Source organism: Procambarus clarkii, chromosome 22 (genome assembly GCF_040958095.1).
Source record: "Procambarus clarkii isolate CNS0578487 chromosome 22, FALCON_Pclarkii_2.0, whole genome shotgun sequence".
Taxonomy (NCBI): domain Eukaryota; kingdom Metazoa; phylum Arthropoda; class Malacostraca; order Decapoda; family Cambaridae; genus Procambarus; species Procambarus clarkii.
In genome coordinates, this window is record NC_091171.1 from 19,590,810 (window position 1) to 19,609,852 (window position 19,043).

Consider the following 19,043-nt stretch of genomic DNA (forward strand, 5'->3'; position numbering starts at 1 on the left):
AACTCCTATTATTTAGCAATGACAGTATTACAGAAGACCCCTGACTGTGATAAAAATGACCAGGATTGTGATAATAGCGAGATTGTTGTAGTAATTAGTGTAATGATGGGGGAGGGAAGGAGGTAGCGTCGTCTGCTGAATCTGTGTGGCTTCCTATTATTGTCTGCACTCATCATACCAGCTTAGTGGTTTGCTATGGTGAACAGATTAAGATTGGAATTAAGGTAGAAAAAATAAACCTAATTATTATTATAATATATAAACTGCCAGATACAACGGTTGAGGAAATCACAGAGCAGATGCACAAAATAGAGAACATCCTTGATAATCTAGCGAACCCAGCACCAGATATTATCTTCCTTGGAGATTTCAATTTACCAATTCTAAGATGGAGAATGGCAAACACAAATATCATAGCAGGGAATGACCCGGGAAATAACCAACCACAGGTCGGAGAACTTTTGAGATTCTGTGACAAATTCTCGCTCAATCAACAGATCACAGATCCAACTAGGAACGAAAACACACTAGACATGCTATTCACAAACAACGATGAACTAATCAGAGACATTACAATCTCTGATACTACATACTCAGACCATAAGCTCATTGAAGTGCGAACTAGCATAAATAACGGTAGTAGGTCTAAGAGACCCAACAAGCGAGAAGGAATATTCAATCGATTCAATTTCAACAATAAGAGGATCGACTGGGAAAAAATAAATGTAGACCTTGCAACCATTCAATGGGAGACGGTCTTAAGCGACAAAACTCCCACACGGAATAGCTCAACTGACAGCTCAAGCATACAAGGTCTGCCTGAAGCACGTGCCTGTGAGAAGGGTCAGAAAGAGGACCACTCTAGAAAGAGAACGCAGACGACTGTACAGGAGAAGGAAAAAATAACGGAAATGCTTAGGCAGACACGACTATCACAAGCAAGGAAAATAAACCTAAACAGGGAGATCAAAGAAATAGAACAAACGTTGAAGCGATCATACGAGTCTGAGGAAATGGAATTGGAACAGAAAGCTATACAAGAGATAAAGAAAAATTCAAAATATTTTTTCACATATGCAAAATCAAAATCAAAAACCTCCACCAGTATTGGACCTTTAATTATAACTGAAGGTACGTACACAGAGGACAACAAAGAAATTACAGTAGTGAAATTCTAAGAAGCCAGTATGAGGCTATGTTTAGCACACCAATAAACAACATGAAAGTTGATGACCCAGACAGCTTCTTTATGAATGACATTCAAGCTGCAGATAATATAACGGATATTAACACCAACTCGGAAGACTTTGAAAGAGAATTTGACAATATGCCCATGCACTCGGCTCCTGGGCCTGACTCATGGAATACCAGATTCATAAAGAAATGTAAAGTACCAGTAGCGCAAGCACTCAGTGTAATATGGAGAAAGAGCCTAGATACAGGGGAGATACCAGCAGCACTTAAATCTGCAGATATAGCTCCTTTGCACAATGGGGGAAGTAAAGCCTTGGCAAAAAATTATAGGCCAGTTGCACTAACATCACACATAATAACAGTTTTTGAAAGAGTGATTAGGAATCAAATTTCTAGTTTTATGGAAAATAATGAGTTGCACAACCCAGGACAACATGGATTTAGAGCAGGAAGATCCTGTCTGTCACAGTTACTCAACCATTATGACAATCACAGAAGCTCAAGAAGAAAAGCAAAATGCTGATGTAGTACACACAGACTATGCAAAGGCATTCGACAAATGTGACCATGGGGTGATAGCACACAAAATGAGGTCAATGGGAATAACTGGTAAAGTAGGACGCTGGATACTCAATTTCCTGTCAAATAGAACACAAAGAGTAACAGTCAATCAAATAAAATCAAGTCCAAGCACAGTTAAAAGCTCTGTACCTCAAGGTACAGTCCTTGCACCACTGCTGTTCCTCATTCTCATGTCAGAAATAGATAAAATTACAAGTCACAGCTTCGTGTCATCCTTTGCAGATGACACAAAAATCAGCATGGAAATTACCTCTGCTGAAGACATGGAAAAATTACAAGCAGATATCAACAAAGTTTTTGATTGGGCAGCAGAAAATAACATGATGTTTAACCGATAAATTCCAGGTACTGTACTCAGGTACAGCAAAAATGAGGACCTGAAACACAATCGAATCTGCCCATAATAGGTAAACAGTATGTCAAGGATTTGGGAATGATGATGTCCGATGATCTAACGTTTAGGGAGCATAACCAAGCAAATATTGCGTCAGTCAGAAAAATGGTAGGATGGATTATGAGAACTTTCAAATCCAGGGATCCCATCACGATGGTTGTACTCTTCAAGTCACTGGTGTTGTCCCATCTCGAGTACTGCTCAGTACTCACTTCCTCCTTCAGAGCAGGAGAGATTGCTGAAATAAAGGGAATACAGAGAACATATACGGCATGCATACACACGATAAAGCACCTAAATTATTGGGATCGTCTCAAAGCTCTCCAAATGTACTCATTAGAAAGGAGACGAGAGAGATACCAAATAATATACACATAGAAAATACTGGAAGGCCAGGTCCCTAATCTACACAATAAAATAACAACGTACTGGAGTGAACGATATGGAAGAAAATGCAGAATAGAACCAGTGAAGAGCAGAGGTGCCATAGGCACAGTCAGAGAACACTGTATAAACATGAGAGGTTCGCGGCTGTTCAACGTCCTCCCAGTGACTATAAGAAATATTGCCGAAACGACCGTGGACATCTTCAAGATAAAACTAGAATGTTTTCTAAAAGACGTTCTGGACCCACCGGGCTGTGGTGGGTATGTGGGCCTGCGGGCCGCTCCAAGCAACAGCCTGGTGGACCAAACTCTCACAAGTCAAGCCTGGCCTTGGGCCAGGCCCGAGGCCAGGCTTAACATTCTTTTAGTAATATAAATCAAGAATATTTCATTGTTATATAAAGTACTACAAAATTGTACAATAATGAATAATATTCTCTCTTTATATGCCTTAGAAACGACATACTGTATATAGTATACTGTATTCGGAATTTTGCTTGAATCCTCTATAGGCGCCATTTGTAATTATAAACCCTTTGTGCGTGATGGTTACAAAGGATGTCAATAACTGTAAACAAATATTGCTATCCCAACCATGCTGGATACCATCCTGAGGGGGAGAGGCAGTGAGGGAGGGATGGAAACACCCGAAACGCTTTGCGTGCTAGTGGCTTTACAAGAATGTAAAACTTCAAGTGTCTGTACTTTCATAAACCGAATGCACCTTCTTTTATATAAATAAATAAATAAATCAATAAATAATAAATAAATAAATCAAAAGCATTGAAGGAGGGATGGGAGGCAGGCATTAAGGGGGAGAGGCAGGGAGTGGTGGTGGTGAGGGAGAGTGGTGGTGGTGAGGGAGAGTGGTGGTGGTGAGGGAGGGTGGGTTCCATGTCGCTGTTGGCATTTAGGCACATTCCTATGTTCGTTTCCTTAGTGTAGACTGCAGTATGGAAACCTCCGCTCTTTTCCATGACTGTTACATCTAGAAAGGGCAGCTTCCCATCCTTTTCCATCTCGTAAGTGAAACGCAGCACGGAACTCTGCTCAAACGCCTCCTTCAGCTCCTGCAGATGTCTGACATCAGGTACCTGTGTAAAAATGTCGTCAACATACCTGCAGTATATGGCCGGTTTCAAGTTCATGTCGACTAAGACTTTTTGCTCGATGGTACCCATGTAGAAGTTTGCAAACAGGACACCTAGGGGAGAACCCATGGCGACCCCATCTACTTGCTTATACATGTGCCCATCCGCCCATGCGCTTATACATGTATAAGCAAGTAGATGGGGTCGCCATGGGTTCTCCCCTAGGTGTCCTGTTTGCAAACTTCTACATGGGTACCATCGAGCAAAAAGTCTTAGTCGACATGAACTTAAAACCGGCCATATACTGCAGGTATGTTGACGACATTTTTACACAGGTACCTGATGTCAGACATCTGCAGGAGCTGAAGAAGGCGTTTGAGCAGAGTTCTGTGCTGTGTTTCACTTACGAGATGGAAAAGGATGGGAAGCTGCCCTTTCTAGATGTAACAGTCATGGAAAAGAGCGAAGGTTTCCACACTGCAGTCTACACTAAGGAAACGAACATAGGAATGTGCCTAAATGCCAACAGCGACTGCCCAGACAGGTACAAGAGGAGTGTTGTTAACGCATATGTCGACCGTGCTCTCAGCCACAGCTCAGAATGGAAGCAAGTCGACGAAGAACTCTGTAGGGTAAGGCAGGTCCTAGTCAACAACGGCTTCTCCAATGGTTTCGTCGAAGACATCATAAGAAGGAAAGTGAAACGCCATGCAACCTCTGAAGAGACAACTAACACAACACCTATACCCCCTATTAGACTATTTTACAGGAACTTCTTTTCCACAGCTCATAAAATGGAGGAAAGGGTCCTGAAAGATATTGTTAATAGAAACGTTATCCCTACAGACAAATCAGAGGATACAACTGACGATTTACTATAAAACCAGAAAAACGGCCAGCCTACTCATGAGAAACTCTCCAGACACAAAGCAGAACGCTTTAAAAGAGACCAACGTCGTCTATGCCTTCAAATGCCCTCTTGGGGACTGTAAGCTCCAAAAAACCCAGTATATAGGCAAGACAACAACATCTCTTTCTAGGCGTTTAACGATGCATAAGCAACAGGGCTCCATTAAGGAACATATAATCTCTTCCCACAACCAAACCATCGCCAGAGAAATCCTAGTAAACAACACAGAAATCATCGATAGATACAGCAATAGCAGGCGGCTTGACGTTTGCGAGGCACTACACATTAAAAAGTCAACACCAGCAATCAACAGCCAATTAATGCACAACTATATTCTACCCATCTCAAGACTCCTCTCCAATATAGAAGCATCAAGAAATATGGACCAATAGGCTTTCTACAATCACTTCCATTCAATACTGTTACGGTGCCCTCTCCTATTTCTTTCGTTTGCCGGCTTAAAGTGTCATATCAGCTCTCCCTACTGATTCTCTGAGGTTCAGGGAGTCTAATGATATATGTGGCGACCAGTCCGGCTGCCAGTTAATGGAAGGAGGTTACATTATAAGTTGTAAATAAAGGAAAATTGGCGCCCTGTTATAAAATGAAGATAAGAAAAGATGTTATAAGAAAATGTTATAAAGCAGAACCGGGGAGCCGGTCGGCCGAGCGGACAGCACGCTGGATTTGTGATCCTGTGGTCCTGGTTCAATCCCAGGCGCCGGCGAGAAACAATGGGCAGAGTTTCTTTCACCCTATGCCCCTGTTACCTAGCAGTAAATAGGTACCTGGGTGTTAGTCAGCTGTCACGGGCTGCTTCCTGGGGGTGGAGGCCTGGTCGAGGACCGGGCCGCGGGGACACTGAAGCCCCGAAATCATCTCAAGATCAAGATCAAGATCTCAAGATCAAGTATCCCCTACGGCAGATATGACCTTTTGGAAGGGACATTAGTCGATCGCGGATTGGCCGACGTATGTCGCGGGCGACAAATCAGGGCCCGCCATGACGTCACCGAGTGCCCCGGGCGGCGCCAACGTCAGAGTTGTTCTGACCTTGGAAGCGACAGGACGCGCCTCGGTCTGCTCTCAAGGATTGGAGGCTCTGCAAGCCTTGTTCAGTGGATTGAGCTGGTCATCGCAGCCCATCATAGTTATTGGAGACCCTGCGCTTCTGGGAAGCAAAAGAGGAACCAAGTTCAGTGAGCAGAGAAGGCCAAACTTGGAAAATAGTCGGCGACGACGCTGGGCGGCGCCGCTGGCTGGACGTTGAGGTCTGGAAGATGGGCGGGCAGGCCTAGCTGTGACTGGGGTCACATCCACTGAGAATCTTGGAAGGACGACACCGTGCCTAGGACACGGAGCAACGCCCTGTGGGAGAGGCGAGTGTGAGGAAAAATAGTGATTAGCTCAGCGCCCATCGACGAACCAGGATTGGGGGCAGCTGAATCTCAGGGATTGGAACGGCGACGATGCGAAGGCTTCACGACACCTGAGGACCTGTGGAACGCCCTGGATCGTCAAGGATCGACCCAAGGAAGCGTGGGAACCTCACACCATCGAGGGACAGGCGTCGTGAGCCAGGAATGTAAGGTAGATCATTTTCCCTCCCATTACCCCTTGTATGAGTAGGCTAGTTAGGCCACAATATTTACTTGTGTATGTGGCAGCAAGACTTTATTACTTTAATAGTAGAATAGGCTGCAAAGCAGCTTGTGTCCAGGACTGTCAGAGAGGACAGTGTGTATGGATGGCAGGACAGTGAAGAAGAGGTGCCGACGTGGTGAAGAGGCCCTCCTGTGAGAGTGTGAGACTCCTGTCTTCCTGCCCAGTTGAAGGAGTGTTGGATGGTCGTGGAAGAAGAGGCTGACGATCTCCAGACTCATTATCCATATTTCCATATTCATGTATTACTTGTGATTGTGTGTGTGTGTTCATGTAATTTGCATCAGTAAATCCACACATTTTATTACTGTGTTTGAGTGTGCCTCCATTTATGATATTTCTCTATGAGCATACATTTCTGGCTACAAACAATATATAATACACCCACTGAACTGCATTGCTGGGGTGCAGATATAATAACCCAGCTGGCGACCTTGCTAAGAGGAAGATAGAGAAGACAGGCGGGAAAGGAGTTCCTGCAACCTTTTTTTGTCTGGCAGGCAAGACTCAGGGAGGTTATGGTTATAGGTAAGCCTGAGTCTTCCTTCACTCCCCCACGGGTCTAGGCCGGAACTGTTAACAGCAGTTTCCCCGTGTTTGACTGAAGGGCTTCCAGGGTGAATCAGTGGCACCCCTTTGTGGTGGAAGCAAAGACCTGCGGAGGTGGGCATTGTTGGTCCTCTCTTGTGTGACCAAGGAGACTCCGGTGAATCCAGGGAGTCGGAGGGGCTGAGTATTTGGGCCTTTGAGCCCCTAGCAGCCGAGTGTTAGCAGAGCCCCGGACCGCCCACCCCCACGTGACAATACCCATTGTTTCGTGTTCTGTCTTGTGTTGATGAAATTAATACCCTATTAATACCACCTCACCCCATCCACCTCACTCAAATGTAGATATAAACAAATCGGAGATGTGTAAGTTCTATTCAGTTGTGTATGTGTAAACTAAAGTCTTTGAAAATGTAATAAGTTTTACGAAACGCGCTCAAGTGTCGCGTCAGACTAGAAATAAAAATGAATTTTAGAGAATTGATTTTTGAATTACCACCAACAGTGAAAAGAAATGTACGAAAGATCGAGAAAATTCGTGTTAGAATTATTAATCTTACTTTTTCGGTCATATTTAATAATATATGTCTACAGGAAAGACTGCTACCAAAATATACTAATATATATATATATATATATATATATATATATATAATAAAAGTGGTGAATAATCGCTATACTCAAAAGTATGGTGTGCATATTAGTGATTCAATTATGTATGTAGTGAATAAAAGCAAAAACAGTATGGTGAGAGGAGGATGTTGGCGAGTGAGGTGTTGAGGGAGGGTGTGGTGGTGAGTGGCTGGCTGGTGTGTGGTGGCCACTCCTCATTGCTTTTTGACTCACAATACCAACTTAATGGTTCGTTAAGGTGAACAAAACATGCAAATACTTATATATAACATGTATATATAGTGTAATAACTGTAAAACTATTTATTTATTGTGTTACAAATATAATAATTGAATCACTAATATGCACACCATAATTTTGAGTATAGCAATGATTTACACATTTGATTATATAAATATATTACACTACACACTATTGAATAATATTACTGCAAAAAAACTTAGAAAAAATCAGAGACCTTGAAATAATTAGGTAATAATATCTTTGTGGCCACTCCTGCCTGACAGCTAGCGCAGAGCAGACCACCTCTGAGGCCTACTATGTCAACGCCTCTTTTTTTTGCCAGACTTCCCTAGCTTATTGTGGCCAAAATATGTCACATACTATTTTTTCTATTATTTTTCCGTGATCAGGGAACACAGATGAACACTTTTATAAGACGAAGTAATTTTTTTTTTTTTTGTGCCTGTGGGTGTTGAAGGCCAAATAGACCAGTGCTGTTCCACACCCCCAAAAATATTAACTTAACCACTGCACTGCGCAAAGCGCCTTTAGGCGCTCAGAGAGTTGTGCTTTTTGTTTTTTAATTTGGCTATATTTTAATGTTTTTTAATGTTTTCATTACTATTTGTGTTTTGAAATGGAAATAGTTGACTTTGGAAACATTTTGACATTAAATTTACCTGAACATTTGTAAAAATAACAAAAATATGTCCTTGACAATTGCACCAAGACGTTTTTGCCGAAAATAGGTGAGCAGTGCAAGGGTTAAAAATACATTTAATACCAAATAACTCATTTTGAATAGCAGTGCTGTGAGCTCATGCTGTGTGCACCAGCCTTGTTGGCTCACTCAGAACTGAGGCTCTCACACCTGGATATTATACCCACGATTTTTTTCTTGGTGGCATCTGTTTACTATCGGCCGTGGCTGGACTATAGCTGCCCCATCCATCGTAGGGCATTTAAAATCGTGCACTAGACCCTCAATCGTATATGTATGTATTGAGCAGTTTCGGGATAGTTACTCCCATCGTATTTGTATGTATTGCGCGGTTTAACCCTTTAGTTGCGCAAGACATCATATGATGCGTTGAGTGACTTGCAGTAACTTGCGCTCGGCATCATATGATGTTTTGGAGTACCGCGCAAGATTTAAACGGCCTGCGGATACACGGGGTTCACCACACATTCATCAGGGCTCTTGTAAAAAGACACCATTTAAAAAAAAAATTGTGGGCCAAATTCCTGGGTGTGAGGGGCTCAGTATCAAGTGAGCTACCAAGCCTGATGCATGCAGCATGAGCTCACAGCACTGCTGTTCAGCTTGTGACCACAGCATTGCCTAAAAATGCCATAATATACATGTTCTTGCTATTATTTAGCAATGATATTATTACTGAAGACCCCTGACTGATAAAGCTGACCAGGGTTCTGAAATAGCAGGATTGTGGTGATATTTAGCGCTGTGCTCCATGGAGGGAGGAGTAATGTTGTGGGAGGGAGGGTTGTGGCGTTGTCTTCTGAGTGTGTGTGTGGCCACCTTTTATTGACTGCACTCACCATACCAGCTTAGTGGTTCACTATGGTGAACACAAATGTAGATACTTATATATAACGTGTGTATAGAGTGTAGTAACAGCAAGAGGAGCAAGTTGGGAGCCGCCATTTTGGTGGGGGAGGTGCGTCGTCTGCACGACTTATCATGTTGTTTACTGGTGACCACTATGGTCTTTGGGCACCATACCAGTTTACTTGTACAAGTATGGTGAATAAAACAGGTAGATATTTATATATAATGTGTGTATATAGTGTAATAACACCACAAACAGTATTGTTGGAGGAGAAATATTAGTGCGTCTGGCCTTGAGGACAGCCGCCACCAGCTGACTGTGTGAGTAGCTACGTCTTTATGCCTTTACTCACCATACAAGCTTAGATGTACAGTTATGGTGAACAAAACATGTAAATACTTATATATATTGTCTGTATATAAAAGCAAAAACAGTATGGTGGGAGGAGAATGATGGCAAATCAGGTGAGGTGAGGGAGGGAGGGAGTGGCAGCCAGTGGCGGGCTGCCACTGCCACTCAGCGTACCAACTTAGTGGTTCGTTATGGTCAACACGAATGTAGATACTTATATATAACGTCTGTATATAGTGAATAAAAACAAAAACAGTATTGTGGGAGGAGAATGTGGGTGAGTCAGGTACCTTGAGGGAGGGAGGAAGTAGCAGCCAGTGGCGGGCTGCCACTACTACTCAGCATGCCAACTTAGTGGTTCATTATGGTGAACATGAATGTAGATACTTATATATAACGTCTGTATATAGTGAATAAAAGCAAAAACAGTATGGTGGGAGGAGAATGTGGGCGAGTGAGGTGTTGAGGGAGTGAGTGGCAGCGAGTGGCTGGCTGGTGTGTGGCGGTCACTCCTCGTTACTTTTTGACTCATAATAGCAACTTAGTGGTTCGTTATGGTGAACGAAACATGCAGATACTTATATATAACCTGTGCATGTAGTGTAATAACCGACAAAGTATTTGTTCACTGTTTGATGAACATAATTGAATCAACAATATGCACACCATATTTTTGAGTACAGCGATGATTCATTCATTTTATTATATAAATATATCGCACTACACACTATTGAATAATATTACAGCAAAAAAACTACGAAAAATCAATCGGAGACATTGAAATAATTAGGCAATTATTTCTTTGTGGCAACTACGGCCTGACAGCTGGCGAGCAACAGACCGCCTGGGACGCACGCTGAGTCAGCTCCTGTTTTTTTGCCAGACTTCCCCACCCTATAGCGGGCAATATATGCCACTTACGATTTTTTTTTTAATATTTTTCCCATGATCAGTGAACACAAATTATCAGGTTTAGAAGATTTTTTTTTTTTTTTTTTTTTTTATGATGCGCCTGTGGGTGACACATGCTAAATAGCCAGGCGCCATACAAGGGTTAAGGGTTAAGCAGCTCCACAGATAGATGTGGGACTCATTGCTTTGACAATAATTGTGGCTGATAGGTGTGATGCTAGGTTGTTGTTGTTTACTACTAGGGGAGAATCATTCTAAAGAGTTCTGAAATATGGCATCACCACAGTCATAGACCAGTCTTCAAAGCAAAAACTCTCAAACCATCCAGATTTTTATCGTTTGTACCGAGCATTACATGCGCCACCCAACTGTTCACAAACTGCTCTGTCTTGTACATGATATATGATGCAGGTAAAATACCAGAGGCACTGCTAGCTAGAGAGAAAGATGTCTTAGAAGTGTTCATGGCTTTTTTAAGATGCCTTTTGTACGTTCTAAATAACATCCGGGTGGTCCTTGGTTCATCAGAGAAGTGTATTTTGTAATAATTAATAATGATTTGTGTTATTCTGTAAACAGCAAAAATGTTGGGCAGCTACTAGTGGACCACTTTTTATATCTTGTTCCAGATAAATAGTTGCAGAGGGTGTGTCTTAGAATTCCTTTTCTCTCTGGAGACTTTCAATATTCAGTGTGCCTTGGTGCTGGAAATAACTGCACTCAGATAATCTTTAGCCCTTAAACTGCGCATAACGTCATATGTTGTGACATTGAAGGGGGTATAATTCAAAAAATATTTGAATTATGTAAAAATTTCTTAAAATGTTACAACAAATCTCCAACTTATTAGCTTCAGCTTTGTGAAACTTTCATCAAAATATTTTCAGAAATTGATTTTAGACGAATATTTAAAAAAAAAAAATGCTTTGTTGATAAAGGGAACAGCTCCTATTACCTGGAACTGATGGATAATGCAATAATAAAGAGATGCAACCACTTGTCCGACGCACAAAGAAGAATAGGAGTAAGAAGTGTCCACAAAGTGGACATACAGCTAGTGCCTTTATAGCATTGGTGAGTAATACATAATACTGTAACACAAATAATAATGAGTAATTATGTTATTATGCTTTAGTTTTTTATATATCATATAAATACATTGCCCAATGTTATTATCAGTTATTTTCAACAATGTCCAAAAAATATTTTTTAGGGAGATTTTTTTTTTTTTTTTTTTTTTTTTTTTTAGTTTTTTCTGGGGGAGCCCCATTGGCTCCCCGGAGCTTATGCAGGCTGATATGCTAATGTCAGACTTTGGCATCAGCCATGTGTATGGAGTTCTCTGGGCCTACCAGGGACCACAAGCCAGAACCGGGCCCCCTCAGAGAGGCATGGGGAGCAATGGCCTATAGAAACCCCCGTGTGGTTGGAAGCATTCTATGTCTGCCATCGACTGGGTCAGGCACCCAGGAAAGGTAAGCGTCCCAAAACAAACCCCTCTTCTGGTGAAAATTGCTACCAAAAGCCGAACAAGTGGATAGAACTCCCCAAAAAGAAACGAACAAACGAGCATGACGTCACACGTCGCCTTGCCGCTGTCTGTGCAGCTCCCCCCCTCCCCGGGCGGGGGAAGAGGGAGCCCCAGACCCCCACCCGGCTATCCACCCTTCAGTTCTGAGGCTGATGCTATAAGCAACGGTCCTGTACTCCGGCTCCAGTGGTTGTTTCAGCACTGTACCTAGAGTGTAGCAACTATCTTCTAGGTGGTGTGTGAGTTGGGAGTGATTCCCCAGTACTCAGGCTGCATGCACCTAGGGTTTCCTTCCCTAGTTTCCCTGTAAGTACTGCCCTTGGGGCTTGGGGTTATCTTCCCCAAGTTCCTTGGGTTCTGTTTCTGCTAGGCCGTTTATTGCTTGATTTTCGGCCGCCTTTTGTGTGCTGGGGTGTTCTGTCTCCCTTGTTCGCCTTAGGGTGAGGGGCAGTTTTGTGCTGGCAGGAGCACAGGGTATTGCACAGCTTGTTTTCACCAATCATGGCGGCCAGCTCTGTTGCGCCTGGGTACGCTGTCCTCTTGCAGGGTTTTCTTTTTCTTTTTGTTTATCTGCCTGGTGGGGGGTCTGCCTTGGTTCTTGCCCCCTGTGTACTGAGTACTCTTCCTTCTTCCGGTGGTTCCCCCTGCTAGTTCCCCGTGTGTGTACACGTCCCGAGGTTCAGTTCTTAAAAGGTTTGGTAGACTTGGGTGCCAGTTAACAGTACCTTGCCTGGGATTACCTGGGCGTGAATTCCAGTAACCGCTCGGGACCCTGGGAATCCCCTAGGGGGGGGGGGCGCGTAGGTTCGATGGATGTGACCCCAGAGTTGCCCCTCACTTTGTGTGAGTTAGAGGGTTGCTCTGTCCCCTTGTTTCAGGGTGACTCTCACTGTCTTTGCTTCTGTCTGCTACCTGTGTGGTCGGTGGCACCTTCGGCACAGAGTCCTACGAGTTTTGTTGCTTGTTTGTGACTCGGAGAGGCGATGACTTGGGGGGGGGGGGTCCTGGATGGGAAAGGGTAGGGGGTGTTAAGGTGGGTCGCCGAAAATGGACCTTCGGCCTCAAAAGGCGGGCTAGGATCTGTCACTGGACTGGCACAGTGACAGATTCCTTCCGCCCCTCCCCCCCCTTGTTTTTTCCCTGTAGTGGTCTTGAGACTTGGGCGGTCTCGAGGATTTTCCCTTCCGGGGTAGCGATGGGGGCATTCGAGCCTGTTTCTTCAGCCGTGTTGTATGAGTCTGCCAATGGGCTTCCTTCCTTAGTACTTGAACGGCTGTCCTGGCATTTCTTGTGAGGCTGGGGCTTTGGGGGAATGGCTTGGCCACGGGACCTGCCTTGTGGGTTCCCGGGGCTGGTGAGGGGCTGACAAGCCTGGTCCAGGGAACCCTCTGGTCTGGGCTTGCGGTTACGGGGAGTGGGTTTTTTCTTCCCCTCTCTCCATACGTGTTTTTGGGAGTCGGCCCCTCCCCCGGGATCGGTTCTTGTCCCTTAAGTCCATCATGTCGGAGGAATGGGCCGTCACCGTCATGTTCCCCTCTTCTCAGGGTCTGCATGACTTTTGGTCTCAGGTGCAACTGTGCCTTCTGTGCCTTCATGCTTTAAGCTTGCTTCTATATGTTCTAGTAGGTTCGGGAAGGTTTTGCTTCTTCCCGTATTCTTGGAATGTCTGTCTTTGTCCGGTCCTTTTTGGGGCTTGTTGGTCCGGTCCTTTTTGGGGCTTGTTGGTCCTCCTCCGAGCTTCTCGGTTTTTGGTCCTGTTTCGTTCTTTCGTGTTTGTCCATTTCTCCGTGCGCTGTCCTGCGCTGCATAAGGTTTCCAGGTTGCTCCTTGTAGCCCGATTGGGCTCCTTGTGGCCCAGATGGGGGGCTATTCTATGTATGTTTTCGCTCCTTCCTGCTCTTTTCGACTCCTGTTGGCGGCTTCCCTGTGTACTATAAAATGGGATTCAATCGTTATCAGCACTATTTTCTCTAGTTTTCTAGCCAAATTCGCGGGGTTCTTTCTTCAGCTCATGACATCTAGCAACCCACATCTGGCATCCCTGCCTGCACATGCGCCGTGGTAGTTTGTTTTGACATGGACGGTGTGCAAGTGTGCTAGTGTTCTGCGTCCTTTTTCTCTCGGATACTTCACCTTTCACTCCTCTCAGTTCCCCGGTCCGTGCCCTGTAACTTCTGGGGGGTGTTCTAAATTGCCACTATGGGAAGGACGCCGAGTTTTCCCTGCATATGGGTGTGGGGCTCCTCCTTCGCCTCTACCCTACTCTTCTCCTGCGTGTGGGGCTTTGCCTTCTTTCCCTGGCGGTGCTCCCAACATCTTTTCGGCTGCGTTGTGTCGTGACACATTCGTGCCTACATTCTGCAGGTGAGTTTATGCGTTCAGGTATCTCTTTCGGCCAGACGCTGGTTCGTGGTTTTTGATTACGAATATACAAACATCGGAACACAGGTGACTGCAGCAGGCCTCTTGGGCCTTATGAGACAGCTTTTATTTATACCCATCCAGTCCCACTCTTATGTATGTCCAACCCATGCTCGAGTCCAGCACGGGGCCTCACCTCCACCAGATTATGAGGTACAATGGTGGTGGTGTATATTATGGGGTAAATGTTACTGTGTCAGGATGTTATGAGGTGACATTTTGCTGCAGTTTTCTTACTGTGGATGAGTGTTGGAGATTGGTTGTGGCATTTTGTTTGGTCCTTCTGTGCTTCTTCCTGGGGCCTTCCTAGTTCGTCTGGGTTCATTGTTGCAGGGGGGGGGGGGTCACGGCCCCATTTTTTGTGATCTTATCTGGGTCACTCATTCCTTGCCCGTCATGCAGTGCCTGGCTTCGCCCTTCCATATACATTGGTTTCTCGGTACTTACCTAGTTGTACTTCCCTAGTTGTGTTTGCAGGGATTGAGCTCTGGCTTTTTGATCCTGCTTCTCACCTGTCATTCGGTAGTGTGCAGGTTCCTGAGCCTGCTGGGCTCTATCATGTCTACGCTTGGAACTGGGTGTGGTGTCATCCTCTGACACTGCATCCTTCTTTCCAACGTATCTACGGCTCCTTTGGGCTCTCATTCTGCCAGTATCCCCTGGCGCGTGTGCCCCTAGGGTCCTGTAGTCGTTCTTTCTCTACCCTTTCAATTCTTTTGAGTATCTTGAATGTGGTGATCATGTCCTCGTAGCTCGTACTCCTTGGTCCGGGTACTGGTCTGGTGGCGTACCTTTACATCTTTTCTGTTTCGCCTTGTGTTGGAACGTGTCACACGCCTGTGTGTTTTTGGCGTGGCTTGTTGGGACATGACCAGCGGCTTTGTGTTGTTGGTCGTGTCCCTTTCATTCCTGTTTGCTACTTGCCTTCTTCGTTCCTCTTCTTCTTTCTACGCTCTTGTCCCTGGCCATTGGTGCAGGGGCTGTTCTTCTGGTCTTTTTCTTGTGTTTTTCTGTTTTCTCAATTTATCCTACACATTGTTGTGTGTTTTGTTTGTGCCTTTTGGCTCTCCTATTGCCAGGTTTGGATTCCTGGTTTCCTGGCTTACCCTGCTTGTTGGCTTTTTCACGGTCTTGTGGTGTCCCTTCTCTAGAGTCTCACGTCGGTATCGTCGTCTCTGATCTCATGGCGGGCTTGCTGGCGTTGGGATGTTTTTCTGTACGACAGACGTTCCATCTCCTTTCCCGGCATGGGTTTCCGTCTCTGCTGGCTCCATGGTCGCACCCGAGATCTTCCTGTGGCTCCGCCTCTTCTAAGGCTCAATTGGCCTTTGCGGGGCTGGTTTGGTTCTGCTTCGAGTCTTTCACCTTCTGTTGGTGGTCGGGTGGCTTCGTTGATGGTGTCCCACCTGCGTGCTTCTTCTTGGCGGCAGTGTTTTTTTTTTTTTTTGGCAGTCCTTCCTTTTCCTTCTGTCCCTTTTTAGGTAGCTGCGATCGTTGGCGTGGTCTTGTCCTTCTCTTGTGGAGGGTTGGGACTGTTGTCTTGCCCCATACTGTTGCCTCGTTTCCTGTGGCGCTGGCGGAGCTGCTTCGGCTTGCTTTCGGTGTTGAAATTACGTCTGTGCCGTTTCGCAAGCTGTCTTGTGCATTGTTTCACCTCCTCTGGCCTGCTCATGCGCCGCCTGAGCCATGCTGGTCATTGGACAGAGTGCTCTCTTTTCTTCTCCACGGTTTGTTGTGGCCCCTTCGGTTCAGGATTGTTTCTCGGAGGCTTTTTTTCTGTTGGCATTAGCCTCTCAGGGTCGAATCAGAGAGCTTCATGCTCTTCCCCGGCGCAGGGGTTTCTACTCCTTCGGCCGTGGCGATAGGTTTGTTCGTCTGCAGCCATCTCCTCCTTTTCTGGCAAAGAATGTGACTGCTGCTTTCTGGAAGGGACCTTGGGTTGCTGATGCTTGGTTGGTCGGGTCAGGGTGCATCATGTTTTGTGTCCGGTTGCGGCCCTCCGCCGTTATTTGCGCGCCTTGGCCTCTGTGTCTGGGGACGCGCTTTGGGTTGATCCGTTTCCCTTTTTGTGGGTGCGGGTCTCCCAGGTCATCCACAGGGTTCTTAAGGCTAGCTGGCCTGTGGTCTATCCCCGTGCCCATGATGATTCGAAGTTCGCTGCTCTTGCTGCAGTTTTTTGGCAACATTTCCTGGGCTGACATTCGGGTGCGGGGATTTTGGCGGTCAAACAGGGTACTGGGTGCTCGATATCTCGTTAACGTTCCTGGGCGTAGTTGGGCTCGTGTCGCTTTGGGTCGGCGATTGCAACCAGTTGTCTCGACTTAGTGTCGAGGAGTGTGCAGCGACCATCTCCTGGGTCAGTCCCTTTACTTTTCCAGTTTGGGTAGTTTAGCTCCGGGGAGCTGAAGGGGCTTCCCCCAGGAAACCAGCGTTGAATGTAATCAAACGCCATTTTATGGGCGAGATCCGGAGGCTCCCCGGAATCCCTCCCCCCGGTCGGCAATTTTATTTGCATGTTTTGACATCTAGCCTCAGAACTGAAGGGTGGATAGCTGGGCGGGAGTCTGGGGCTCCCCCTTCCCTTTCCCGGGGAGTGGGGAACTGCGCAGACAGCGGCACGGTGACGTGTGACATCATGCTCGTTTGCTAGTTTCTTTTTTGGGGAGTTCTATCCACTTGTTCAGCTTTTGGTAACAATTTTCACCAGAATAGGGGTTTGTTTTGGGAAGATTATCTTTCTGGGTGCCTGACCCGGTCAATGGCAGATATAGAATGCTTCCAACCACACGGGGGTTTCTATAGGCCATTGCTCTCCATGCCTCTCTGAGAGGGCCAGGTTCTGGGTTGTGGTCCCCGGTAGGCCCACAGAACTCCATACACATGACTGATGCCAAAGTCTGACAGTAGCATATCAGTCTGGATAAGCTCCGGGTAGCCTCCGGGTCTCGCCCAGAAAATGGTGTTTCATTACATTCAACTGTTTTTTCCTGCTTTGTTTATTATTTGAATTTGTTTTAACCTTTACATCCTGGAGAATGCATACTCGTCCCTAACTATGTGAAGCCAGAATTTAATTGGTCAACAAATAAATTGGTTACAACTCTCAGAAATTGGGACTTAGAATTTCACAGATTTCAAACTCTATTTTGTTTGTTTTGATGATTAGGGACCAGATTAGGACTTTTTAACCTATATAAAGTATACCCTAAATATATTCCCTAAGCCATTATAATTATCCCTATATTTTGTTTTTGTTTTTGGGGAGGGGGGGGGGATATTTTTTCTTGACCTCATTTCTACACACATTGACTTACAACTTTCACATAGTTGAGTACGAATGCCAAACAATGTTTATTACAACATACAGTACAAGTAAATTCATGAATTAGAACTGCCTTATTCATTGTGGATAATGTCAACTTCAATTATATCTATAACTAGAATTTCAACCTACTTCAGTATCCAAAAATCTAGTTTCTGACCGATTCTCACCATTTTCACATATAGTGTGCACAGCTGTCTGTTCTACACTCCCTATAGAATTGACTTTTCATAAACTCTAAACGTTTGAAGTTATAGATTTTTATTGTCTCAATTTGCGCATATTTCAAATGCCATATTAACAAATTTTTTTTTACAGTAAACTACTGTATACTGAAAACCTATATTCTAAATATATGAAAATAAAGATCATATGCTATTCTGAGAGCATAATAACACCAAATGAACAGTTGGTTATAATTTTTATGTTTTTGCAGCCGATTTCAAAATCTGAAGTTTTCAATATTCAATTTTGTAATTATTTTTTATTTTCTTGTTTTTCAAGTTACTGGTATCATTTAGACAAAGTTGGAGCATTTGTCTAGTAGATGATGCACAAAACATTTGAAAGAGTTAAAATTTAAAAAACTGAATTCAATGTCACACAACATATGACATTTTGTGTAGTTTAAAGGTTAGTGTAACCTGGTGAACATGCCACAGCTCCTAAAGGTATGCAGGTACACACCATTATTTACTGTGGAAGAAAAAATTAAAATGTTAGGAACTTTGATCATTAAATAAGATGGCCCTGATGATTTATTGACCAATCTAACTAATTTAAAAATACACATTTTTTATAATTGATCTTGTTCAATATGTAGTTCAACAAAATTTTGACCATTTCAAATTTTCTATCCTTAGCAACTAATTACATTTCTCAACTTGGAGAAAACTGAAATGTAATAAACCATTTACCATAATTTAAAAAATGCTAAAGAAATTAACAATTTTCAAACAATTTTGTCTGCTTAGCACAGGTAACTGAAAGAAATGTTTATACTGTATTTAAATATTTTATATTTTGTATTTTTAATTTGTGGACCAACTTACCCTACACTAGGTATTATGCTATTGAGTTACTTAGACTATATTTCCTATTAGACAATACCAAAAAATATGTAATGGTATAAATGGGATTTTTTTTTTTACTGTGGGGGGGCTGAACAGTAATAAAGCATGAGAAGTGTTAAGCAGGTATTTTTGGCCTTCAGTGAAGTACAGTACACTACAGTATTTCAGATGTGTAACATTTATGATTTTATATTAGCTCATTTTTTTTTTCTAAGATTCTTTTTGGCTTACTAAGTACAGTT

The 19,043-nt window shown here is 44.1% G+C and overlaps 2 protein-coding genes across 7 annotated transcripts in view; both read left to right on the forward strand.

Moving 5' to 3' along the window:
• Nucleotides 1–19,043, forward strand: part of LOC123757685 (ceramide synthase 6) — a 103,056-nt gene that overhangs the window by 12,690 nt on the left and 71,323 nt on the right. The window lies entirely within an intron of this gene.
• LOC123757638 (bifunctional peptidase and arginyl-hydroxylase JMJD5) overlaps nucleotides 1–19,043 on the forward strand; it is a 296,441-nt gene that overhangs the window by 12,075 nt on the left and 265,323 nt on the right. The gene's annotated exons all lie outside the window — the stretch shown is intronic.